We start from the raw sequence: 27,843 nt of genomic DNA, 5'->3' as shown, positions 1-27,843 counted from the left end.
TTAAATGGGTACTGAACAAGCAGGAAGTATTTACCAATATTATATGCATATGAACATTCTTACTTATTTAATCTTTCTGAAATCTGGTTGAGAATTTAGACAAAATATAGAGCATTTTTTTTTTTAAAGATTTTATTTATTTATTTGAGAGAGAGACAGTGAGAGAGAGCATGAGCAAGGAGAAGGTCAGAGAGAGAAGCGGACTCCGCATGGAGCTGGGAGCCCGATGCGGGACCCGATCCCAGGACTCCGGGATCATGACCTGAGCTGAAGGCAGTCATCCAACCAACTGAGCCACCCAGGCGTCCCCAAAATATAGAGCATTTTAAACCTTTTTTGGAGGGTGCCTGGGTGGCTCAGTGGGTTAAAGCCTCTGTCTTCATGCTCCCAGGGTCCTAGGATGGAACCCCACATCTGGCTCTCTGCTCAGCAAGGGGCCTGCTTCCCTGTTTCTCTGCCTGCCTCTCTGCCTACTTGTATCTCTGTCGAATAAATACATAAAACCTTTAAAAAACAAAATAAAACAAACCAAAAAAAACCCTTTTTTGGGAAAAAAACTTTTTTGAACTCAAGATAATGTAGTCTTTTAAACACATTATATCTGTTTACTGATTAATTGATCAAACATCCTATTTATTTACATTATTTAATCCTACAATCATATTTTAAAAAGAGGCTTCAAAAAAGTGTAAAAATGACTAAACCACAAAGAAGAGTTCTAAAAGACAGATGCTAATAAAACTTAGAGAAAGAAAGATTTCTTTTACAACAGGCAAAAATATTCAACCCCGCAGCCAAGATAGATTAAAAAATCATTGTAGAGTAAGAACTGGAAATGAAGAGAATAAAATATGATAGGACTAATCAAACAAAACACTAAACATGGCAGATTGAATGCACTAATGTCTGTATCCACATCCTTTGGGAGTGCCCTCCTACACGGACTCTGGGCTTGCCCAGGTGCCTTGCGCTGGCCAATAAAACAGTGCCAACTTGATACAATCAGAGGCTTGAAAATCTGTTCTAGCTGAGACCATCCTAGATCAACCAGCCTCAGGCACCCCATCCACTAAATGTGGGTGCTTGAGAGAGCACGGACAAGATTAGCCAAGCCTGGCCCAGACACAGAACAGCCCAGACAGACTGGCAGACTTGGAAACAACAAAGGTTGCATTTTTAAAGTCAGTAAATCTTAGAGTGGTTTGTCACTGAAAAAAGTTAGATGTACCCAATATATTAGGTGCGGATGGTCAGTAATTGCTGGAATAGAAAACAAGATGGAAAATACTTGTCATGAATGTGCGTTAACTCTTATGCAATAGGATACTGGACACAAGAGTTAAACATATCAAATAAATGTAGGCATCATAGAAAAGTTTTAAGACCTGGTTGTCAGAGGTGGTTTCTCTATGAGGACATTCACTAAATAAACACAATGTAAAAAATCCAGACAACATATACAGAAGTGCCACTGAGACCTAGGCTGTCCCACTAAAGTAGAATATAAGGTATAGAAATAATTATTTTAATATTCATATGACTTAACAAAACCTTGCTTAATGTATGTGTTTACTTCTTTCAAAACTGGATATAATGCTCTGTTAGAGGTTCATTTTTAAAGGAAAAAACCCCTCTGTAACCCAATACTGGATTTGTCATACTGTTTTTTATTCATTGCTTATACAAAACAATTTATATGCATTTAATTTTTATGATTATACTTAATTTGATATTTTAAATGTTACTCTGATATAAAGTTTAATATTCAACAATAAAGGTATAATTAAAATGTGTAAAAGTCAGCTAATTGGAAAGTTGTGTCAATCAATCACATTTTGTTAGTGGGATAAACTATTAGAAGGAGGTAAAGAATAACCAATATTGTGCCATGTTATTAAATTTTGATTTTTCATGATCAAACATACTTGTAGGAAGAAACATTTATATTGCCATTCTCTCTACTGGTGATCAACATTCTACTTGTGATACTGAGCAAACTGAATTCATTTGAATAGCATAAAAAATCATGGAGACTCTACATATGAATAGTGTAGAGCTAATTGTGTTTTAAGTCTAATTTTAAACCATTTAATGCTAGCACACTGGTTAAATTTTCAAGGCAACATTCCAGGGTTTGTAATTGAAAAAAAAAAAAAAAAAATCTGGCCCAGGATGTATTTTAACTTATTTCACATCTCCTATTATCATTATTATTCATCAGATGATAATTAACATCCATGGCTGGAGGCCATTCCTTTTGATTTTTATTAAAACTCTTCCTTTTCTACTATAGGGTTTTCTTTAATCCCAGATTAATTTATTTCCCATTCACCATGGCAAAGTTCCTGAAATGAATATATTCACAAATTCTCAAAATAAAATATCCTGAGTATTAACAGTTACTAAAATGCTAGGTTATTTCCCCCAAATCACTTGCTTTTGTAAATGCTGGAGTTGGTTCACCTTCTCCCATGGTGGAATATTTTGTTCTCGGCCAAAAGGAAAAAGGAGGGCACGTTATGACAGCACTGGTTACAGGACAAACATGATGGTCATCTTTGTCCACCTGTGTAATGGTTTCCAACTGAATCATTCCTGTCTTTTTATAAACCCAAACACCCACCTTTTGTTATTTTCATTTTGGTTTTTATGTATTTTCCTAATAAATCTCCATTAGGTCAGGGAAAATTTATCTCAGTCTTTTTGTTTTTTAACTCTAAAGTTACATTCTCCCTTAAAGATAACAGGCTTGATAATAAAGAGAAAATAAAGAAAACTGGAGCTTTTACATCTTGAATGACCAGTAAATGTTTGCCCTACCCCACCATCTCTTTTTCTGGTAGCTCAGAAGTGAGTCAGTGGAATGTTATTTTAGTTGATATTTATCAGCTTTGCTCAAAACAGTTTTAAAAGATGCCTGCTTCTCTAGCCCTTAGGCTATGCAAAGTTGGGGGCCACAATGGAGACAGGTTTAGGAGAGTGAGTCCGCAGCATCAAGTTCCTGAACAAAATGTAATTGGCCCAATCATTCACATCCTTCCAAAGGAACTTGCCACATCCTACCTTAAATTACAGTTATGATTATTCATTTTTTCATAGGCTTTCTGATAAATTCCCTGAGGGTAGGGATGTTGCCTAGTACATAGTAAGTGGCTGTATTTGTAGATTAAATGGAATATTTTATCCATTTTTTGCATACTCCCAGTAGCTATGGGCCCGCCCCAAAAGGAATTTAATAAATACACTGAGTTCTTTATCATGTACCTACTCTGAGACTGGGAATTATTTCAAAAGTAACCTCCTCTTTGGTTTCTCCCTCCAAGTAGCAAGTAGAGTGAACCGAACTGAGGCTTGAGTTGGAATAAAAAGTTCAGATGTGAATTCATATCTCTGCTTTGCATGTTTGGTGTTTTAAAAAGTACAGCTAAGGGGTGCCTGGGTGGCACAGTCAGTGAAGCATCTGACTCTTGATTTCGGCCCAGGTCACAAATAAGGGTCCAGCCTGGGTTGGGCTCTGAGCTGGACAGGGAGCCCGCTTAAGATGTTCTCTCTTTGGCTTCTCCTCCCTTCCCTACTTGTGCATGTGTGCGCATGTGCGTGCAGATGCACGGGCACTCTCCCTCTCTCAAATAAAGTAAAAGTACACCTAAAGTCTATCTTTACTTAATAGCTCATTTGGCGTTTATTTGCAAAATTAAAATATTCATATGTATCACCTTTTAGCATGTCTGAGTTAGGAGGATCAAAATTTTGTTACTTCTTAAATTTATTACATTTAATATTATTACTCAGTGAACTGAGAAAATGCTTTTCAGTGCCAATATCCATCTTTTCTCCTCTTTTGGTTTTGCCTTTGCTATTCAATTCACAAGCAACAGTAGTTGCCACTAATTCAGACCCTAACATATGCTGCCTGTTTACCTACTTTCATTTAATTTTTCATAACCTCTCAAGTTAAAGATTAGCATCTCCATGTTTCAGATTCAGATGGTAATTGACTTATGTAATTTTCATAAACTTGCAAAGTATACTAGTCAGGGCCCTCCAGAAAAACAAAACAATTTGTCTGTCTACCTACCTACTTACCTATCAAAAGGGAGTGAACTGAGAGACTTATTTCAAGTCTCACATGACTCACATGATTGTGGAGGCTGGCAAGTCCAAAATCTGGAGGGTTGGCTGGCTCGGTGGAGACCCAAAGGAAGAATTGCAGTCTGCTGGCAGAATTCCTTCTTACTCAGGGGATGTCAGTACTTTTCTATTAGGGCCTTCAACCTTGTATGATGCCTACTTACATTATGGAGGACAATATACTTCACTCAAAGGTCACTGACTGAAATGTTTTCCTTACTTTGAAAAAATACCTTCCTGGAAACATCTAGGACATGTCTGATGAAATATCTCAGGGCTGTGGCATAGCCAAATTGACACATTAAAATTAACCATCATGATTCCATTCTGCAGATGAGCACAGTTAAGACTCAGAGATATTAGTTATTTGAACAGTATCAAACGGTTTGTTATAGAATATTTGGGCTTTAGAAAAGGGGTTTTTGTTTCCCAAAGCCCATGTGTCTATACACAAACACACACAGTCTCTCGAATTTAAGTTTTTCAATTGTGGGCAAGTAAGGGCCCAACCAGGGCCCAATTCCAGTTAGAAGAAACATTTAGTGACTGCGGCTAAGTATTTTAGAAGTCTAATTTATCCACTAATAAATACTTACCAAGGATGATGATCTAATCTAATGAAGTTGGTATCTTTAATAAACTGCCCTGTATATGCAAAAAGGCAGTGACATAAGCTTAGGAATTCTCCTGTCCTTCACAATCTTTGAAAACTACTCCATGCTTTCTATGCCTGGTGCCAACACTGGAATTAGGACCCTACCACTTCCTACTAGTACGTCTCTAGTCTTTGTATTTCTAAATTCTGCATTTAATCAGACCTCACCTCTTCCCTTCCCACCATCTTTAGCATTTTTCAATCACCCACTGAAAAAAGGTAAGTTTGAGGTTAATCATTAAAAATATTTTCCAGATGAGTTTCAAGTGCCCTTTCAGCCATTCTATTTGCCCTTCATTATGAACAATACACTCTGGTTAAACTTGTCTCCATGGGGGGTATGTGTGTGTGTTAAGTTTTTGCAACTTAATTCCCTTGTGTCCACCTTTCTCTCTACTTGAACTTCTGACGCCAGTTCTTATTCTTCCAGGCTTCTCAATGAAGTTTTCGGCATCACCGCAACCCAGAAGCAACTCTCCTTTCCCAAACCACTTAAGAGTGTTGTATCTGTTCAAAGAGAAGGACGCAATCAGTGCAGGAAAAAGGAATTTCAAGCCAATGGCTCCCCGTTATCGGAGAATGCCCTGTATCCTGAACAAAAGCTCTGCAAAAGTAGGTGCTCAATAAGTGCTGAACACATGACTTGAAGGAACCAGAGAAAAAAACCCTGCGGTCTGCGGGAAAAGGGTGAATTTGCCTCTCAGGGAGGAGGAATCCTACCCCTTTTCCACTTTGCCCCCATTCCCAGTTCCAGGGTCACCGCCCTCTTCGCAACTGGACCCTAGGAAAGGACAGGCACTGCGCATGCCCCTTATCCAGGGCTGCCTCCAGGCGCGCGGCCTGCTTGGCCCCGCCCCCTCCCGGCGCTCGGGCGCGCGCGCGCGGCCCCGCGAAAGCGTGCCCTGCGTGCGGGTGCCCGCCAAAGCCCGCCGGGCGCTGGATCCCCGAGTGCCCGGGCCGGGGCCTGAGGAGTGGGCACCGGGCCGGGGCGTCGAGCGGCGAGCAGCGCAGGCGGCGGCTACGCCGGAGGTGACGAAGAGCGCGGACGGTGAGTGGAGGGCGCCGCGGGTGAGCTGGCAGGCGCCTCCGCGCGTGCGCAGCACCGGACCGCCCGGCCAGGGGCGCGCTCCCGACCCCGGGCCGAAGGTGCGGAGCGCTTCTGGGCCGGGACGGGGCCGCGGGGCAGGCACCCGGCCGGGGGTTGTGGGGGCGCCGGGATCCCCAGCCTAGGCTGGAGAGACACTGGCTGCACGAGCGGGCTTCCCGAGGGGTTCCAGGCGGGAAGGTGCGGGGCCCGCGTGGGGGGTCCCGGCGCCGTGGCCCGAGGGGCAGGGCCAGCTGCAGCCAAGGGGCGCCGGGGAGGGGCGAAGCTAGCCCGCCCCGGGTTCCAGTTGACCACACGGCCGCCCGCAGAGTGCGCGACCCGCGGAGGTGGCGGAGATCCAGGGAGGGGGCGCGGCTGGGCAGCATTGGCGCCGAGCAGGTGGCGGGGGCCGCGCCCCTGGGTCGGGGAGGCGCATGGTTGGAAACCGGAGCAAACTTCCCTGAGTAACTTTATTGAGGCGCTGCCAGCGGGGCCCGCATTGGGGGCTCCAGGGACGTACATTCCGGCCTTTCCCAGACCTGGTCGCCTCAGAACCTCGTCGAATGATGGTGGTCTTACGGGAGTTCTATTTCCTTCTGGTGCTGGAACTCGTCCTTCCAAATTCTGAGAAGCATTCGTGGTACATTCGCTCGAAAAATCGGTGTAAAAGTTTAGTGTTTGGGTCGGAAGGATGTTTGCTATCTTGGGAAGAAAAGGTTATACTACCTAGTCTTTTTATCTCAAAGAAAGTACTGTTAGAGCATGCTGGGGATTCCTGTTTGTCAAGAAACCTATTGTCCTGTGTGTGCTTGGAGAAAGCCAGCTAATTCTATTATTAGCCTTAAAAAGACAAAGGGAGATAATTGTGCCGCCTTTTTTCTCTCTTTTTCTTTTTAAACACTCTACCACCTCGTCAAATCACGGACTATAGTAGTTTTCAAAATTGCCCGCAGAAGAGAATCACTGGAGAGTTTTAAAACTCTTCAGTCTAAATAGCACCCCAGACAAATTAAAACAATGTATATTTTAAAGATCCCTAGGTGTTTCTAATTTGCAACAGAGTTTGGGAAACGCTGGTTTAATAAAAAGTCAAGATTTCAATTTTACCAAGTAGCATTCTGTTTGTAGTGGAGATAAAAGTCTAGCTTCAATTTGCCGAGACAGGAACTGACAAAGGGTATTTTGTTTCCCACCGGGTAGGGAGGGAAGTGTCTAAAGGTTCAAACTTAAGTTTTAACTATACTGTGACTCCAGCGTCCAGGTCATTGTTCTCACTGATGTTTTGAATTTCCTTTGGGGTCACGCAGCCCTCCTTCTCTGACCCCTGCCACAGCCAAGGAGTTTCATTGTCTTTTAACCTCTCAACCCACCCCCCTTTCTTTACCCTCTCCCCGTTCCCTTCTTTTAACCATCCCCCAACCTCTGGGAGAGTCCCCCCTCCCCCAGACTGTACTGGCTCTGAAGGGTTACTGCGGGTTCCTATAGCAACGAGTCCTCCAGGGGAAGTGGGCGGGTCCTCCTACCTTTGGGTTTCAGGATAGGACTCTTCCTTTTCCGAAGAATTTGAATCACCCTTTTCAGTTCTTGGCCTCCGCTCAGGTAAGGGTGAGCTCATACAGTTCCAGTTTTTCTTTCTAAGTGATTACAGAATTATTAATGCTGTTGTATGGGGTGATACAGCTCGCAGCTATGAGGATATTCATTATCCAAGTCTTTGCGCAGAGAACTTGTTTAACAAAGTTCTAAAATGTAGTGGAGACGGTGTTTCTTTTTTAAACAGTTGTCTTTTGGGGGCACAGAAACCTAAATATTGTATATTTAATTTCTGCAAAGTCCTAAGGCATTTCAGAAATTTTAAAATTGAAATACAATCCCACAGCCAAAAAATCTTCTGGTAATTTGTGGCCAAAAAGCAAGAAAGAAGTCGTCATCAGCCTTAACTTATTTTGTTCTTAGAAAGTGCTTTGCTTTGATTCTTTACAAAAAGTTAAATGACTTGTAGTGTTATACTTTAATAAAGGAAAGGTGTTTTTTTTTTTTTTTTTAAATCTGCAAATTTGCCCACTCCTTTCTTTCCCAACATACACACATCCAAAGATAATTTTTGAAAATGTTCACTCTCAAAACAGGTATTCTAATTCCAGTTTGGATTGCAAGGAACTGTTGATGCAGCTCTGAACAAAATAGTACAGAAATCTGTCATTTACATGTCTTAGGCTTTTGCTTTTTGAAACCTTTCAAACTTTACTGTGTAAATAATAATCAGAATTCGGTCCATCAATTCCAAAATGTTTTTAGTAGACCAGTGTTTCTGAGCATGCTTTGGGAGTTGAAGAGGTTTTCTCCTGCAACTATCTCCTGTCTTAGGTGCTAATTAAATATCCATTAACTGGACTATCAAGCAAATTCTGAAAGGATCATTTTTTCCCCCATCTTACTCAAAATAATGATGGAAATCTTTCTCATTTGATGTACCTTGTAGTTCAACAGTAATGCTTTGCTCTCACCTCCTCTTTCCTTTTTTCATCACATTTCAAAAATTGAGGCCTTCAAAGCACCTACATTTGAGAGAATCTGTTGGTTTTATGGCTTCTAAACATTTTGAAATAAAAAGAAATTGTCCCTGTTGTAGACATTTAGGGAATTACCCCCCCAAATTAAAATTAAAATCATATCATCAGAAATAAACTGTTCATGAAATGGCATGCATCCACTTGTGCCTTATTTGTCTGAATATTTTAAAATTGGCAATTTTAATTTCATCTGCAATTTTAAATACTGCCCTTTTTTTTTAATGATTTCATTTATTTATTTGACAGAGATCACAAGTAGGCAGAGAGGCAGGCAGAGAGGAGAGAGAGAGAGAGAGAGAGAGGAGGAAGCAGGCTCCCTGCTGAGCAGAGAGCCCCATGTGGGGCTTGATCCCAGGACCTGGAGACCACGACCTGAGCCAAAGGCAGAGGCCCAACCCACTGAGCCACCCAGGTGCCCCTGGATGTAAGATTTCTAATGATGGATATGTCAGACTTTATTTAAGTAGTTTTCTGTTGTCTGACATTTCCTTTTTTTAGTAGTTGAAAAAAATGGTGTTAAATGCTATTGTAAGTCCTACTTCCGCCACCTCAGATCTAAGTAGTCTTTATTAATTACCCAATTCTTTTATTGGGTTTGCTTTATCTGTGGATTCAGGGTAATAACGGTGCCTGTAACATAGAGTTTTGGAAAGATGGAATGAGCCAAATAGAGGAAGGCCTTCAACAGAATCTGGCAAGAGAGTTAGTAGGCTCAGAAAGTTAAGAGCAGACTCGCAGGCAGAACTGGGATAAATGCCTATGCCTTAAATTCTTGGTATCTCAGACTTGCTTGGGTTAGATTTATAGCAGAATTCCTAGGGCAGAGGTGAACTCTTTTTAGGACTCTTAAGGCATGTTGCCGAACTGCTTATGCCAAGACGCATTGGTTCCCTTATGCACCTAATGGTTTCCCCACTGTGGCGGCATTCTAGTGTTTAATCTTTCCTAATTTTCTATAAAAATGTGGTCTTAACTTATACTCTTTGGTAACTAGTGAAATTAGTGATTTGCTTCTTGTTTTATCTTTGAAAGGTGTTTGTTCAGGTACTTTGCCCCCTTTACTCTTAACTGATGATTTTAAAAAATGATTTTAAATACCTGTTTCATATAAAGAGTATTATGCCTTTATCATATTTGCAGTGATTTATTTGTCTTTCTTATTTACTTGATGGTATTTTCCAAACAGCAAAATAGTTTTATGTATTCAAGCTCTATCTTGTCCTTTATGATTTTTCCTTGTAAACATTTATGTTTGAAAAGTGTAGAGGTGAGGTAAATGTAACAGAAAATTTGGAAATATATTAGATTTTCACATTTAATTATGTATTAATGTATGGATGTGAATTGTCTTATACCATCTCCTCACCAGCTGGTCAGTTCCACCAACATCCTTTCCTTGTTGGTTGTGGTCTTTCCATTATTACATATTAAGATATTGGCTAGCTTGGGTTTACTTCTGTTTTAGGTCTTACTCAACTATGTGTTGATCTCTAAACTTAATGCCAATTCTTTTAAATTGTAGATTAAGAATACGTAGAAATACCTGGTAGAGCAAGTCAGGATACTCCTTAGAAAAATAATTACATTCATTTGTCCTTGCAGATAAAGATAATTATTTTATTATTCTTAAACTAATACTTGCACATAGTTTAAGTCTAAGAGTACCAAAAGGCTTACTGTAAAATAAATGGTTCCTTGCCCCTCTCTTTTCTACCTCTCCCCCATTCCCCTCCCCAGTGACAGCCTTTTGACTGTTTACTGTTTCTTCGGAATTGTTCACTGGAGCCTTTTGTAGGGTCTTTCCTCTTGGGCTGCTCAGAGAGTGTGGTCTTCCAGCATCCTGAGCTGTGGAAAGGATCTAGCTGCCATGTTCCTGGAGGCATCTGGCAGGAGTCTCAGCATTCTCTTTGTATAGAGTCACTTTGGGGGAAGAAGGTTCCTGGGCTCTCACAGCCCAGAGACTTAACTGATTTATCTACTCTCCTATGAATCAGTCTCCATTCTTACTGAGCTCTGGGACTGTCAGCCAGACCTTTGCAGCAAGTTAACTTGGAAGAGCATCCTGGGATGTAGGGCTCCATAACCAGCTTTTACTAACCTTATTTTAGCCTGACATCCTTTCTTCTCCAGTTTGAGTAAACTGGAGTACTTCTCCGTTTTCCTCACTTAAGGTGTAACATTTCATTCTTTTTAGGTGGGCTAAGTTGCTGCTTGTCTTACCTGCTTTCCCCTTTCCTGGTTTTGTTGCAGTTTTCCACTACGGTAACGAGTATTCTTGTTCTTTGGCAAGGACTGTCATCTACATGTAGTCACTGTCTCTTTTAAGAGACTTAAAAGTTTATCTAGACCTTCTAGCTCTCCTAGAAGAGTTTTTTGTTTTTGTTTTTTGTTTTGTTTCATTTACGTCATAACATGTCTTATTAGGGTTCTTTGGTATTTATGTTTTTGTTGCTATTGTGATGAGTTCTTCAAATTGGCTACTGCTAGTATAAGATAGTCGTTGATTTTTGTATATTTATTTTATAGCTGGCTTTTACTCTAAGAGCTTTTACTCTAAGAGCAGTTTATTCGCTTGGGTTTCCTAGTTATATAATCAGTTGCCAATAATGACACTTGTTTCTACTTCTTTCTAATAATTATACTTTTTATTTTGGTTTTATGGCATGCTGCACTAATGTTAAGATTCCTAGAATATGATAAAATGATTCTGGAACATTATCAAGTAGTATTGGTGGTAATGTGCAAACTTGTGTTGTTCTTTATTTAATAGGAAAAACAAGAGTGTGATAGTGGCTTTTGGTTTGTCATAATTCTTCACCAGGACAAAATATATATTTTATTTCCAATTTACCTAAAGGTTTTTTTGTTCTTTTTTTTTTTTTTTTTAAAGATTTCATTTATTCATTTGACAGAGATTACAAGTAGACAGAGAGGCAGGCAGAGAGAGGGGGGGGGAAGTAGGCTCCCTGCTGAGCAGAGAGCCCGATGCCGATGCCGGACTCTATCCCAGGACCCTGAGATCTTGACCTGAGCCAAAGGCAGCGGCTCAACCCACTGAGCCACCCAGGCGCCCCTGTTCTGTTTTGTTAAATGATAGGAATTAAATTGCTGATTCAGTTATTCAATTACTGACAAATTACTGATAGAATTTATAGATTATCACTTTCTTTCTTTTTTTTTTTTTGAATATTTGGAGTGAGAGCGAGCATAGGCAGACAGAGTGGCAGGCAGAGGCAGAGGGAGAAGCAGGCCCCCTGCCAAGCAAGGAACCCGATGTGGGACTCCATCCCAGGATGCTGGGATCATGACCTGAGCTGAAGGCAGCTGCTTAACCAACTGAGCCACCCAGGAGTCCCAGAGTATCACTTTCTTAACAGTATTTCTTAACAGATAACTGATTTGAGTCCCAAATATTAAATTGTAGTAAATCCTTTCTTATGGGTAATTCTTTAGAAAAACATTCAGTTCATATGCAAATTGAAGTGATAACATCATATTTCAATCCATACCGTCCACTAGGACATTTTCACTTGATCTTAGCCAAAAGGCCAAGAAGCGATTACTAGGACATTTTCTAAAGAGATTCCAAGTTGCTAAACCTTCGGTTCTCATCTTCACCTATTGGCAGCATTGATAAAATTGGTCATTCTCTTTTTTTACATACATCACTTGATTTCAAGGACTCCACATGCTGCTGCTTTTCCTTGGCCACTGGTTTCACTTTTTCAGTCATTTTTTAAAATTTGCACTGCTTTTTTTCTCACTAGCCTATTAATTTGGAATGCTTCGGGGCTCAGTTCCTGTAAGACTCTTGTCACAGTTATAAGACTTCAGTAAAAAAAGCATATAGCTGCATAAGACTCCCAAATGTGTATTTCCAGAAAGTGCTCTGAAACTTCTGAAGCACATGTCAACTACTTTTTTGAAATCTTAAATACATTAAAAGATACCTCAGTTTTAACAGGATTAAAGCTGAGTTTTTATTTTTCTTTACAAACCTGCTGTTCCTCCAGCCTGGCCCATTTTGGTGGGTGGTAGGTTCATTTCTCAGGTTATTCAAACTAAAACCCTTGGAATCATCCTTATTCTCTTTCCACATCAAGGCTGTCGGCAGATCCTGCTCCTATATCTTCAAAATGTATCCACAATCCTGTTGTCCACATAAATCCAGGATCTCTGCCCCTTTTCCCCACCTCTATCTACTCCTCACACCCTTGTCCAAGTTTCCAGCACCTCTTGACTGGATTATTACAGTGGCCCCTCTTTTTTTCATTCCTTAGCTTCCTTTTAATATGTTATCAGCATAATAACCAGAGTAATCTTTTTAAAACAGGAGTCAGGTTAAATTAAAACTGTGCTGTGGCTTTCCACCTTACTCAGATTAAAGTCTGTTTTCTCATAAAGCTTCACAAAGCCCAATACAAATCTGCCTACCACTAACTCTGCCCTTTTTCCCACTTCTCTCCCTCTCTTTCCCTCCATTCCAGTCATCTTTACCTCCTTGCTGATCCAGAAATATAATAGACTCATTCCCACTCATTCCCACTCTTTGTGTTGGGTTTTCCCTCTGCCTGTAATATTTTCTCCCCAAGATTTTCATGGCCAGTTTCCTCACCTCCTTCCAGACTTTACCTGAATATCACTTTGTCATGTCAGTGTGGTCTGCCCCATTTGTAAGTGCATGTTAAGCTCTGTATCCCTCTTACAGAGCTCTGCATTATTTTCTTTTTCTGTAGCATCTATTAACATTCTAAAATACCACCTGACTGGTTAATTGATTGATAGTGAATTGTCTCTTTCCCTACCCCTGCTAGGCTGTAAGTTCTTTGTGGGCAAATATTTTATGTCTGTTCATTAATTTGCCCCATGTGTCTGGTATGTAGGTGTTCAGTAAATATTTTTGAATGAATAAATGTAGTCTGCCTTATCTTTTTTTTTTCTTTTTCAATAAATTTCTTATAAAGTAGTATAAACCTTGGCATCGTTGGGTCCAACATTAATTATTTAACATCCCACCAGCAAGGGAGAAGTTCTAGAACGTGGGATTTACAGCGGATGTAATAATATGTAGACTGGCTATGAGGATTAAGTCAGAGACTGTAAAGTGCTGAATTGTGCCAGTGTGTGGGGACAAGTTGCTTAACTGTCAGGAAAGCCCAGTGCTCTGCCTTGATTCGCATTTGAATGATGTGAATTAGGTTCTAGAACCTGCTCTCTGGATTTCAGCTTTTAACCAAGGGTACCCTGGCTTCACTTTGGAAACTTTTCAAAATCATGTCTCAGCTCCCTGGTAAATATCAGTGATACACTGTTACTAAATTTTTTAACCACTCCCTCAAAGTGGAATGCGACCATTTTTTTTCTCTTTTTGTGCTTGCTTGCTGTTAAGGACATCCTCCATCTCTTGTTCCCTTTAAACTTTTTTCCTCCGAGGTTGCAATAAATAAGTTCTTTCATAAAGTGATTTTGAAACCACTCAGAGCCACAGTACATGTTCAATTATGTAATTGAACATGGTACTAAATCCACAAAATCCAGGCATCTCAGTCCTTTACCTTCAGCTTCCCAGACTGCAGTCTGCTGCAGTCATTTTAGAGTTTTGCTTACAGTGTTTCTAGAGTCTCCTCTTAGGTTCTTCAAATCCATAGTATGGCAAAAACATGAGACTCCCTTCCCTTCTCTTTTGGTAGAGTAAGAGCTGTGTGTATGGTTTGTCCTGTTGTAGTTGCTGTGCAAATAAGTGATGTCAAATACAAGAAAAAGATGATTTTTTTAGAGATCATATAAGCAACCAAAGAATAAACCAAAATGTATGTAATTCTAGAAATGCGTTAAGCTCAACAGCTATTACCTAAACACAAAATCTGTGACATTTTTCTTAAGTTTGTGCTTTCTTTTCCTCTAGGCATGTATAGTTCCTTATTTTTTACCTCCTGAATTTTTCTGTAGTAGTATATGAGCAAGAGCAATCCCCATATTCAGTTAGAGGGTGTTAAGTGTTTTAGACATGCTTACCGAACACATTTGGAATAGAATTTCTGAAGCACCACTATTCTGAGTACATTTGCCTGAAAAGTTTGATTTGCCTTTGAAACTCAGATTAGCATTATATCTGGGTTTAGTTATTGTCAGGATTCATTCTTTTGCAAATATCACTGTTATAATTTATTTTATTTTGAACCGCAAACAGTGTTATTGGCCAAGTTGGAACAGAAAGCATTGACCTGTCTTCCTGCTGCTGAATCACAAAATAACCCTTAGATTAGGCTATTTATTAATTGATAGCTCAGTTGGAGAATATACCTTGTTTTTATAGTTCTACACTTGGTTTGGGGACATATGTAGCAATTGTTTTCTTTGTAAAGTTATTTTTTTGTTTTGTTTTGTTTTTTTCTTTTTTAAATTGCCACCTCTTTTTATATTCATCCAGTGTTTTTGGAAGTGGTAATCTTGCCTACCCAACACCAGCAAACATACCTGCTCTATAGTGAGAGACTAATTTTGTCCTTTCGGCATTATTGCACTTTAGGTCTCTGGATAGACAAGGGATTACCAAGATCCTACTTACTTTCATATCTCTGTTCATGAAAAATGTAGTTAAAAAGTCAGGTATAGTAGTAAACTACATTTAGATGTGTTATTGGGGGGCTTTTTGGGGAATGATCTACATTCCTAGAAAGTCTAGAAAATGGTAAAATTTTTAATTAGTGTTACAGCAGGCTTCTCTTCCTGAAATAATAATATTGTCATCATTAAAAATCGTGGAAAGCTACTCAGAAGCACCTCTTGCTTAAGATGTAAGTTCAAGCTCCAAACAGCTGTTGCCAGCTGTTGCTTTCTCTTGTATAGCCCTTCCCACAGGCCACATCCCCTCACCCCCATGTCCCCTCTCTCTCCATGTCCCCATGTCAGACACCCATTCTGGCAGGGGTGCATCCCAGAGCATCCCCACCCTTTCCATGGTTTCTTCTTTCCCTTTCCTGGGGCCTTAGGAGATAGGGTAAGTAAGTACTAGAAACTGACACCTGTTTGTTGGAGGGCAGTCAGCAGTGGAGGGAAGTGTGTGGTCCGGTCACTTCTGGTCCCTTCTGATCGTTCTTCAGCAGACTCCCCACCCCTCCCCCACATGGTTTCAACACATCTTTCAATATATAGAATTATTTATGTGAATTAGTGGGTTTTCTAGTTAATTTAGTACTACTCGACAGTATCTCTGTGGAACCTACAGCCTATACTTACCTGAGATACTGGGTTACTTTATTACCTATTTTTTCTTGTCAGTGTCATGAAAGACTCCTCAAAGTGCCAAATTTGATCCTGAACTCTTGCTAGCATACAGCTGCTGGCAGGTACTCAAAATCATCACAAGGCATTGATACATTCTGCGAAATGGGTTTTGGTTAGGGATGTCAATATATAATAGTGTCTGGCTTGAGTAATAGGAAAATCAGATGCTCAAGTTTGGGACAACCTGTATTTTGATTTTACTGTCTTTCTATAATAACATATAATTATTGGGTATAAAGTAATTATGAGGATTACAATTGTACCAACATACACAACCTCTAAAATCCTTTTATAAGTGAAGCTAAGAAAGTATTTGAACACCAGGTCTTCAGTAAAAGGTTTTTGTTTTTGTTTTTTTTTTCCTTTTTTAAAGATTTTATTTTTAAGTACTCTTTATACCCAACTGAGCCAGCCAGGTGCCCCAGTAAAGGCTGTTTTTAAATGAGAAATTACTGCTTGTAGATGAAGTATTTCCTTTGGACTTCAGCAAAGTCCTAACCTGAACTTTATTTCCAGCAAACTATTTTCTACTTAATATGTTACAAAGATTTTGGTTATTATGTAGAACCAAATATATTGTACTGTGTATACATAGTTCATAGGACTGTATTAAATAAGTGTGAGAGAGCCAGGTTTAACTAATTGTGTGTCTCTAAATGAAGGGAGAAAGTGAACAGCAAATTCTCTTTATGTTGGCAGCCATGCTTACTTTGGGGGGACAGCAGAGGTTGCTACTTTTTCTTTTTGTATGTATGTATATATTTATTTGTTTATGCTATGTAAGTCACCATACAGTACATCATTAGGTTTTGATGTTGTGTTCCATGATTCATTGTTTGCATAACACCCAGTGCTCCATGCAGTACGTGCCCTCCTTAATACCCATCACCATCTTAACCCATTTCCTTACTCTCCCTATCTCCGAAACCCTCAGTTCGTTTCCCCAGAGTCCGTAGTCTCTCATGGTTTGGAAATCAGAGGGGAAGATGAACCATGGGGCTGCTACTTCTAATTCTTCTAAGGAAATGTGGTATAAGAGAAAGCAGATTATCAGGGAGAAACATCTACTTCATTCTTAGTGCTAAAATTTATGTGAAATTTCTAAGGACAGTTGTCAACTCAAAATCTGTTTAAATTTTTCTCATTTTAAGTCTTCTGAGAATCTTGTACCTCATGTTCTATGAATTTTGTGAGGTTGGGGCAAAGCTAATAAGATACCATACAGGGTCATAGAACAAATAGAATATTAGTTCTTTGACTGCTGTTAATTTTTGTGGCAGTTTGTCTTGTTTCTCTTGTGTTCTCTATTCTACTTACCTAATGTGCAAAAAAAAATTTTTTTTTTTTTTTTTTTTTGCTCTGGGAATTATTGTTTTCTAGAAGAATAAAACCAAAAGCCTGTTGTGTTAAAAGAACCTTTGTTAAAAACCCTTAAGGGCTGGGCACCTGGGTGGCTCAGTGAGTTGAGCCTCTGCTTTCAGCTCAGGTCATGATCTCAGGGTCCCTCAGGGCCCTGGGATTGAGCCCCCCAATTGGGCTCTGCTCAGTAGGGAGCCTACTTCCCCCTTTCTGCCTGCCTCTCTGCCTACTTGTGACCTCTCTCTCTTTCTGTCAAATAAGTAAATAAAATTAAAGCAAAACAAAACAACACGTAAGAGCTGACCACAATTCATGCTTACAATAAAATCCAAACTCTTAATCCTTATAATGCTAGGCAGGTATCAGTGGTTTTCATACTTTTTGGTCTCAGGATTCTTGTACTCCTATTTTGAGAAACACAGGGAAGTTTTGTTTATAGGGGTTTTCTCTCTTGTTATTTATTAGAGTAGAAATGAAAGCAAAGAAAAAATTATGTATTATGTGTTTAAAAATAAATAAATTTGGGACTCTTGGGTGTCTTAGTCAAGTAAGTGTCTGCCTTCGGCTCAGGTCATGATCCCAGGGTCCTGGGATCAAGTTCTCCATCCGGGTCTTTGCTCATTGGGGAGCCCATTTCTCCCACTACCACTACCCCTGCTTGTGCGTGCTCTCGCTCTCTGACAAATAAATAAAATATTTTAAATAAATAAATGTATGTATGAATGTATGTTTGTATGACGGAAATCTCGTCTCCCAGACAGGTAGCTGGGAAAGGAATGATATTTTAATAGCCTTTTCAGATTATTGTGAATATTCTTTGCTGCCTTGTCAAAATTTGAATGTTAGTTTTTTTTAAAGGTTAATTGCCATGTGAAATCTGAAACTATCACTGAACTTGTTGTACTTCTGTTACACTAAAGTCCATTGGTCTGTCTTGTACTTCAAATCGACCATTTTTTTCCCCTCTGCATGATTTTGTAATGTAATTGCACTGTTATTAGAAAATATTGGTTCAGTGAGTTATGCAAATCTCTCAAATGTTATGTTTCATTATACAGTATTTTAAAACTACATTCATTTAATATCATCACCAATCTCATTAGAAACAGTCTTAAAGTAAGTGTTGGGAAGCTATCAAACAAACTCATGGTGGTATAATCAAGATTTCTGAAATTTTAATTTCCTTAAATATTAGAATTTTATCATTGGCAGTAGTTTTTTTTTTAATTTGTTTTGTTTGAAGTGACACTCTCACTTTATTCATTTTTGAGAAGATGTCAGCTAGATATTTAAGTGTCATAAAGCATATTTGGCAAATTTTCTCCAGTACAATGGTATTCCATGAAGAAAGTGGCTCGTTCAGCTCTAACACAAACGATTGTATGAGTTGTTTTTTTTCTCAAGGCAACCATTCTATCTCTGTTTCACTATATATGCTTTAAGGGTACTTCCCATTTCATCACACAGAATATTAAAAAGATATGTGCTCAAGGGTCAAGGTTTAATTAAATCCAACAGTTTTTACTGCTGCATCTCCCAGAGATTCCCCCACGAAATAGTACTTTGACTATGGCAAAGGAAGGAACAGTAGCTAATCTCTATTCATCGAAGTTGTTTTACCACTGTTGCTAAATCCTCCAGTTCCCCAGGTGTGGGCAGGGAGGAATGGGGAGAGAAAGGCAATTTGACTTGTCCTTCAGTACATGTTCCCTTTGGCTGTTCAGGACCCGCTGGGTTCAGGTGGCTTAGGAACCAGCAGCATCAGCAGTGATAAGAGTCGCAGAGCTAGGCTATGGATCAGTTCTTTAAGAGCTTCTGGAGCGAACTCTCCCTCTTCTGATTTGGAGCAGATGGCTCTTCTCATGAGGGCTTTTGGTTATGCATCACCACTACCAGATGTTATTAGGAGGTTTCAGAGGGCTGCAGTCACTTCTACCTACTTCAGATATTTCTTAACCGGTTCATTTCAAAACTGCTTAACATGCTTCATACCTTAAAGTCATGCATACTTTTAACAACAGGCACAGAACAACATATTTACCTTATCCCACCTTCCAAAAAAATAAATCTTATAGCCATTTTAAGTTACTTGGAAATCCAAGTTACTTTTATTTATTTATTTTTTTTTGCTAGTGCACAATTCAAACCATTGCTTTATAACAGTTTATTAACATTATCAACCCTACTTATGGTTTTTAAAATCATTGCTGGTGGTAAGTTTCCTTTATTAACATGCAAGAGACTTTGCAGCCATGGAGAAGGTACTGATATTACCGTCTTCATTTATTCTTACTCCAGTGTTGTAAGAGAATATATAGACAAGTTGAGAATTCTTTATTTTTGGTGGAACAAAAATCAAACACTATTTTAGTTCTTCTTGGTAAAGGATGATGTGGAAACACACATGTGTAAAAAGTGTACTTTTCTACTTGTGCTCATGCTCTGCAGTAATCCTGTTGTGAATTGCCCATCCGGGCACTGTGGTATGTTTGCCACGTAGGTGTGAGTTTCCAGACTGTTCATATACTGCGCTCTGTACACACAAGCCTGTTTTATTACTTTGTTTGAAGATTGGGTGTGTCTAATGTAGTGGAAATTTATCCATTCAGTGTTAAGTATAGACAAAACGCATTTCAAAGCAAAAGTCTCTGTAATTATCTATTTTTTTAGATTATTCATATGACTGCTTTCTTCTTTTCATGTGAATTGCTGAGAATTTATTATCCCTTCCAGTTCATTAAATCACTAAAATTCTCTATTGGTGCTATAAATAAATATGCCAGACCATGAATTGAGACTAGTTGATAAAGGCAGCTTTGTCCTAGTAACTGGGTCTTGCTTGCATATTCTAACTTTGAATATGTGACTATCTGTACTACAATAAATTTTAGACTTCTGATGAAGAAAAGCCTTGATTTAGGCACATGTGGGGACTTGCTTTAAGTAGAGCTTTAGCATTGTCAATTGACCTAGCTGCAAGATGAATGCAATATTACAAGACCACATTTGTGCTTAGACATGTTCAAGAGAGCCTCGGGACACATTTAAAAGATGTCTAAGTTCTTTACCATTGTACCTCACATAAACCAGCTCAGGCAGCTAAAAACATCATAAACCTCAGTTTCAGACCATTTTAAACCCAGAATCAGTTGCACTCCATAAATGCACTGTAGGGTTCTAGATGGACTTGGATGTGTTGGACACGGTCCTCCCTGTTAGACAGTGATTGGAAGCCAGACGTGGGTGTGGTGCTGTTAGCTCTTATTGGGAGATGTGGAAATGGAGCCCTCAGAGAACTCCGACTCATTAGACCACGTAGGGCAGGAGGAAATGTGAGAGAGTGCTGCATGAAGAGTCTCTAAGCACCAGGAAATCTTCCTTGTTGAGGGGTTGGGGGGGTGCATTAGGAAGGATGGGTAGGCTTCTGGTAGGTAGATTTGCCAGGAAGAAGGAGCAGTGAGGATGGCAAGAGGCAACAGGCTTATTTGCAGTATGGGAACAGTCTTCTTTGCTAGGTGAGCTCATGAAGAGGACAAGATAAAGAGCTCACAGCCAGGTCATGGCAATTCAAAATGCATTGCAAACCATGTGAGAAGGGTGAGAGAGAATTTCTTTTCTTCCTGGATGGACTCTTGGTCTGCAGTCCTATCATGCTGGTGGAGCAGGAGAGACTGAGCCATCCTTGTTTCACATTGTACCTCTTCAGGAAGAGTGGCACAGAGTCGTTGGTTAAAACTTGGCCACACACCACCTACTAAATTTTCCTTTTTGTTTCCCTTTTGATGCTATCTTTTACATTAAAAAAATTTTTTTAAGGATTTTTATTTATTTGACAGACAAAGATCACAAGCAGTCAGAGAGGCAGGCAGAGAGAGAGATGAGGAAGCAGGCTCCCTGCTGAGCAGAGAGCCCGATGTGATGTGGGGCTTATCCCAGGACTCTGGGATCATGATCATGACTTGAGCCACCCAGGCACTCCTGTCTTTTACATTTTATGAGAGAGTTTTACCTTAAATGCTGATATCAACCAAGTCTCCTCTACTGAATTCCTGGTGGATCCATGGCCTTGCTGTGGCCAGCTAGTAAAATGCTTATGCAGAACTCTAACGCCTGTAAATTGGGATCACCATTTTCAGAGACTGCTTTTCCTTTGGTTCCAGTTATCATCATTACCGTAGACCTTGAATAGGTGCATGTAGCTCTCAACTATGGTGAAATGGTAGTTCTGTTATTTAAAAAAAGTAACAATTGAATTGCCACTCGTTGAGGATATATTTAGGTTTGGATATTTATTAATCTTTAATCTGCTCTTTATACTTAAGGTACACACATAAATACTGTCTGCCTGTTGTTTTATGATGCAGAAATTAGGGAAAGCCAAATTTAAAAACATTTTTATGAATTCTTTTGACTTCCTAAGTGAGACTTATTTGGGCATTATTTTATGAGCAATTAAATTATCTTATTCTATACATCTGGGCAGTTCAAGTACTGACCTACTTACATAGTAGCTCTTAATTAAAAAAAGAAATGCTTGCTGAATATATATTAGAATTTGAATTTTCGCTTGAAATACCTTATTTTCTTAGTTCTGGCATATGCAGTGAAACTAAGTACAGAACCGTCTCAACTTTTATTCTGATGACGGCAGCATGAGGGATGGAAACAACAAGGGAGTACTTTATCAATGCCAAATAATTATTTTCTGCAGCAAATGGAAGTCATCTCTGAATGTTACTTGGTGTTGATATAGTGAAGGTTTTGCCAACCTTTATAGGACAGTGTACCTTTATATTGTGTCCTTCTCAACAGTCATGGAACATTGTATACTTTAAAGCTAATTAAAAGTAGGATAAAACCTATTTTTTAAATTTGGATTTAGAACAGATTTTACTTTGAGTTTTTGCCAGAAGTTGGTTGCTATAATAATCTTTTGTCACAGGTTTCTAATTCTACTTGAATTTTTTGTTAGGAAACATTTTTGTGACTTAGTTTAGAACTGTTTGTGCCTTTTTAATTTTCATTTGATAGTCTCTACTCCAGAAAAGTTAGGTTAGAGATTGGGTGTGAAGATGCCTTGTATAACTTCACATGTATTTGTATTTTCCCATAGCACGATTTCTCTCAGTGGAGCAGATTTCTTATTTTTAGATCTTGCACTGTTTGCTTAATATAACTATATTTCATGCTAGTCACGTACATTGTAAAAGGGAAAGCAGGCATTTCATTATTAGAGATCCTTGTGGATGTGTTTATTATGATGACCAAATTGTAGAATTGGTAACTGTTTTTTTTCTACATGATTTTGTTAAAATAAGAAATAAAAGCCCCCACCCCCACCTCCCCTGGCCTTGCCTTTACCAAACCTATCCTGTTCACTTTACAGTGATAAAAAATTTTAACCTAAGTTAATGCATTTCATTACTTAAGATGTTTTAGGACGCAGCTGGTGCATTGATAGGAGAGCAGTATTCATTTCTAAGCATTCTGTAGTGATAAATATAAATATAAGTATATATTTAGATGACTTGTGTTTGGTAAACTTTTTTTCTTTAATCTTGTAGAGCTTTTTAAATAAGAGTTGTGGATGTTGGGAGAAATTGATCTGTGACATTTGTGCCATTTATACACTGTCTGGTGGTTTGAGCACATTTCCCATTGACCCATTCCATGTGCTTATTGGAAAAGGATGACTTGCCCAAATAGAGCAGGGATTCTTTAGTTTAGTTAACCATTAATGAGGAAGGGTTTTGGCTTTTATCTTAATGATCTGATTGTAGAAATGTTTTTGGGTATTCCTACTATCAGGGAAAAAAACAGCACCTGCTAAAGTTAAAAAAAAAAAAGTTTTTCTTTGACTAGCAGACAATTTTCTTCTGTTAACTGAAGCCACCAACCAGCCTGGAGAAGGCAACAGCAAAGTTACTCCATTCTAGCATTTCCAGTGGAATTAATGTCCCCTGTTGGATCAGTACAGTCTCCCTTCTAGACTTCTTAGAAGTGACTTACTTTCTGAAGCCTGATTTTAGTTTTCTTTGGAAAAATTGTTTTTTAGGTACCTAGGTGAAAGTCATACATGTAATGGAATCATTGTATTATGATAATAATATTTCTGCCTCTTAAACTGACATTTTAATATAGATTCTATTTGTTTGAAAATAATTAAGGGGTCATTTAGCTCCAGGTTTAATCTATATATAGTGTTGTTATAAGTTAATCTTTGATTGACTGATAAAATATCCTTAGCGAATATTACCCAGAGAATTAATAGGCTTCCGTTAGTCAAGTTTATGTACATGTATAGTTGTGTGCCATGAGAAAGTGTTAGAAATGCATTGTATTAATACTGGAACTCTTACCAATGGAAATTCTCATTTTGGAATTTCCATCCAGACTTTCTACTGTATCATCGGTTATTGTTGTAGCAGTCTCAGTTGAGAACTATGATTATATACTTTATCAAATGACTATTTGATAAAAGCTCAATTATTCTAATGTAATTGAGTCAGAATTCTGTGCTGCCATCTTGCCTGATTAAGGGAGTAATTAACCAATCTAAAGAAGAGAGCCCTTTCTTTTTGTTGAATTATATATCTTCGACCTTACGTCACTGATCGTAAGGAGCTATCAGTTGTAAGATATGCTATTATTTATGTACCAAGAAGAAAGGGAAGAAAAGGTCCTAGTACTTATACTCATGAGATGCCATCAATTATAAGATAAACCCAATTTCAGAGATGTTAAATGGGGGAGAGAGTAATAATTGATAAAATATGGCACATTTGTATGTACATAGTTTTTGTTGGATATAGGTTATAATCATAATACGAAAATGTAAAGAAAACTGTATTAAATAAATCAGTATTCCTGCCAAACACACAGATTCTTTAATCCTAGAAAACTAGAATTGGAAAAAAAGAAGAGATTATGTAGTCAACACTTTTACACAAGAGGAAATTCCCTAGGAGATCATCTAGAGTATATAAAAATTAGCAATTTTTGTTTAGTATCCCATATGACATATGACAAGTGCATACGACAGAGCTTATAAGCATCAAATATCATGTTAAATACCATATGAAATTTTTTAAAGAATCATTTTTCCTGCCTTCAGAGAACAGTCACATTCAACCTTTGGGCATATTTCCCAAGATTTAAGTACAGTTTAATGTTAATGGGAACTCTGTGTGATGAAAAGGAAATGACTTAGTCAAACTATCCATGAGCTTCATCCTTCCAGCCAGCACTGAGGTATGCCACGCCCAGTTACTTGTGTTGCTTATCACCCTTGGTGCCACAATTAAAACTAGGTCATTGTTGAGAGAGGCCAAGTTGACTTGATAGTGTAGACATTACTCTGTGCTCCGTAGATAGACAGCTTGCAGCTTTGGGCTCTCAGAAAGGGGTACAGCAGAGCATCTGCTCTCAGTTTCAGTCAAGCAGAAAACGCCTAGAGTAGGGGTTTCTTTGGGTTTTGTTGTTTTGGAAGATTGTATCACAAATATTTCCCGCTTTGGGTATAATTGTGACTAATAGTGAAAGCTTACCTTTGCAAAGTGTTTTCAACTTTTATCAAAATGTTTTCACAAACATGTAATCTTGCCTTCACAGTAAACCTGAGAGGGTTGAATGGGTATAATTATCCCATTTGGCAGATGAATAAAACAAGGCTCATGGATATTAAGTAACCTCTTAAGGTCACTTTTTGTTGGCTGTCGGTCTTTTTCACTATACCATGCTGCCAATGCTTGACTCCATATTTATTTCTAAATTTAGAAAGCATCTAGCCTATTTTACAGCAGCTCTTGCTGTCTTAAAAACTGCCAACATTTTGTTGCTTACCTGTTTTACTTCCTTAATCACAAACATAACTAATGCTCAGTATTGAAAAGTAAACAAAAGCAAAACACTATTCCATCGTGATTACCAGGTTAAATTAAAATTATTCTCCTCTCTGATGGTCTGTTAGTAATTTTTGGAAGTGATACTCATTTCCACAGTCTACCCTGACTTGTTTAAGCCTCAGTTAACCTTGCTCTGTAGCTGTTTAGGTATCTTGTGGTAAACCATACACAAGTCCAGACAAGAACTTCAAAATCAGAGCAAGTTAAACAAGACTTGCCAGCATTGTTAGTTGTTGACATAGGATTTGTTAGTATAAATCACAAGTGTCCGGTTTTTCCAACTTTGGTTTTACCTGGCAAGCCCCTTCTGTTCTTGAGCAGCTTCCTCATGGCTGTTAGGCATTTACGTTCCTTCCTGTTACAGTTCCTCTCCATGTCTTTCCAGAAAGTGTCCTAGAATTCTTCCTGCAGGGTGCAGTGTATATATGTTCACGGTTTTCTTATCTGTACATTTTTCATATATTTTTTTCTTCTAAAGTAGATTAGAAGTATGAAGACAAAGCATTATGTAAAAATATGGGGTAATTAACTGTGGATGGAAATTAGAGTCAGTGGAACAGACAAAATTAGGCAGCCAATCTGGAAATCTGCATTCTAGTCCAGACATCGCCCCACTGCTTAACCATTCACAAATCCCTTCTGGACGCCTAGTCCCTTTATCTATTGACAGAGTTGTATTAAATAATTTCTAGATTCCCTTTCTTTTCCGAACCTCATTCAAGTCCCCGCGCTGAATATACAGGATTCTACTAAATAAAGAGGGATTCCTGGCAGACCTTCCAGTGGTGAAAAAGATGATCTAAGTGAGCTTAAATTCAGCTGATAATCTTGTTGTTATTGGAAATTGAATGAAAAGAGATAAAGGTGGTTGAACTTTCTGACAATTGTAGAAATCATCAGAAACCCACAGTGACTAGCTAACCTCTTAAGTTTGGTTCTTGGTCTTGCTCACTATTGTGTGACAGTCACCAGCATGCTGTAAGATCATCATGTTGAATTTTAAGTGCAGGTTTTCCCTACTATTCAAAGTACAGTGTACCTGTGAAACCTTTTGTAAGCCAAAATGGCATAAAGAGGCAATTACCATTAGTTTATTAGGGAAAATTTTTGAGTTTTCCCAGACCCGAAAAACAGGCTCTCTTTGGCTTTTCTGATACTTTAGGACCTATCTTCCTAATGGGTGCACAAAGTAAACCAAGGTAAAGCATAGATGCTATGGTAATGGGATGGCAGCTTGATGCTGAGTGTAGTTCTTGAGAAAGGAGCTTGGTGGTGCCACATTTCTCAGGATGTGTGCTGCTTCCACTGCAAAACACGCTGAATGCTATTTTTGCTTTTTCCTTTTTTTCGTGAAAGCAAAAATTCTTTGGGTTTCCTTTAGCTAGTGGAAACATATATTAATGTAGGTCTTTCATAAAAGCAAAGTGCATAACATGAACTTTCAGAAAGTGAGGGATACATATGTACTTTCATAAAAGATCAATGGGCTTCTTAATCCATTTACTTCATTAGGGCAGATTAACCATGTCTCATAACAGCTTTAAAATTCAGGAAGTCTGGGACGGGACGCCTGGGAGGCCCAGTCAGTCAGGCGTCTCCTTCAGCTCAGGTCATGATCCCAGGGTCCTGAGACAGAGTCCCTCATCCATCCTCCTTGCTCAGAGAGGAGTCTGCTTCTATCTGACCCTCTGCCTTCTTCCCCTGCTTGTGCTGTCTCGCTTGCTTGCTCTCAGGCAATAAATTAAAAAAAAAAAAAAATCCAGAAAAAATACAATGCTAGTTGAAAAGAATTATTAGAATGAAATACAAAAATACATTTGGGTTGGTATCCTTTATTTATCCACCCTTCAACCTAATGGGGGGTGTTTTTGCATTGCAGATTCAATAGATGGAATTTTAACTCTATGCTTAATTTCGTGGGGAGGGGGGAGAAACCATAATTTGTATTTAATGAAATAGCCTATAGATACGTAAGCAGAGAAGAAAATGATATAAGGGCGCCTGGGTGGCTCAGTGGGTTAAGCCGCTGCCTTCGGCTCAGGTCATCATCTCAGGGTCCTGGGATCGAGTCCCGCATCGGGCTCTCTGCTCAGCAGGGAGCCTGCTTCCTTCTCTCTCTCTCTCTCTGCCTGCCTCTCAGTATACTTGTAATTTCTCTCTGTCATATAAATAAATAAAATCTTTAAAAAAAATGATATAAATATTTTGTGTATTCAAATCAATCATAAATCTTCATAGTATTTCATTGTGTTCTGGGTCATGGATTACCCTGAAAGACAGATGATAACTGTGGCTCTTCTTCCCAGAAAAATAAATGCACACTCCTAGTTGTGCATGCCATTTGTTGATGCAACCATTGCCTTCTTCCCCTTAGTCCCAAGTTCTTGATAGGAAAGTTACCCTGGAAAGTTAAACCTTGAAAGCTATTAGAAATCATCTAAACTAGTACTACTTAAACTGTGCTTGTGAAATCAGTGGAATGAATCAAGACCAACATTAAAAAGAAAAGAAAAAAATAGGATAGAAAATATCTGTGCTATCATAACGGGCTAAGAGTTCTGTTTTGTGAACCATCTTTCCATTTATGGGCGCATATGGTGGCGTGCACGTGTGCTAGTACTGAGTCCAGATATAAGATGCATTTCTTAACTGAGGATTGAAGGTAAAGATTGAGAAACACTCAGCTGTTCTAGAGAACCTGTTCATATTGTAGCTGAGGAACTTGATCCCCTTAAAGGCTAAATGATTTGTCAGACTCCCCTCCCCTTCAACACACACGTACAATCAATTTTTGGTGGTTGAGCCAGTACTGAACCACATTACTCAATTGCTAGTTTTGCTGTTCCACAA

At 38.9% G+C, this 27,843-nt stretch overlaps 1 protein-coding gene across 2 annotated transcripts in view; it reads left to right on the top strand.

The window, feature by feature from the left end:
- Positions 1-5,708: 5,708 nt before the first annotated feature.
- BTBD3 (BTB domain containing 3) overlaps positions 5,709-27,843 on the top strand; it is a 35,243-nt gene continuing 13,108 nt past the window's right edge. Inside the window, exon 1 of one of the 2 annotated variants that reach the window (XM_045086001.1) lies at positions 5,709-5,834. The gene's annotated coding sequence lies outside the window, so the exon portion shown is untranslated. Of the gene's footprint in view, positions 5,835-5,861; positions 5,933-27,843 lie in introns of those variants that run through there. The other variant, XM_013057096.2, reaches the window with a different exon arrangement.

The sequence above is a fragment of the Mustela putorius genome, unplaced genomic scaffold (genome assembly GCF_011764305.1).
Source record: "Mustela putorius furo isolate JIRA1106 unplaced genomic scaffold, ASM1176430v1.1 tig00000874_pilon_pilon_pilon, whole genome shotgun sequence".
Lineage (NCBI taxonomy): Eukaryota > Metazoa > Chordata > Mammalia > Carnivora > Mustelidae > Mustela > Mustela putorius.
This window is presented reverse-complemented; position numbering and strand designations above follow the sequence as displayed.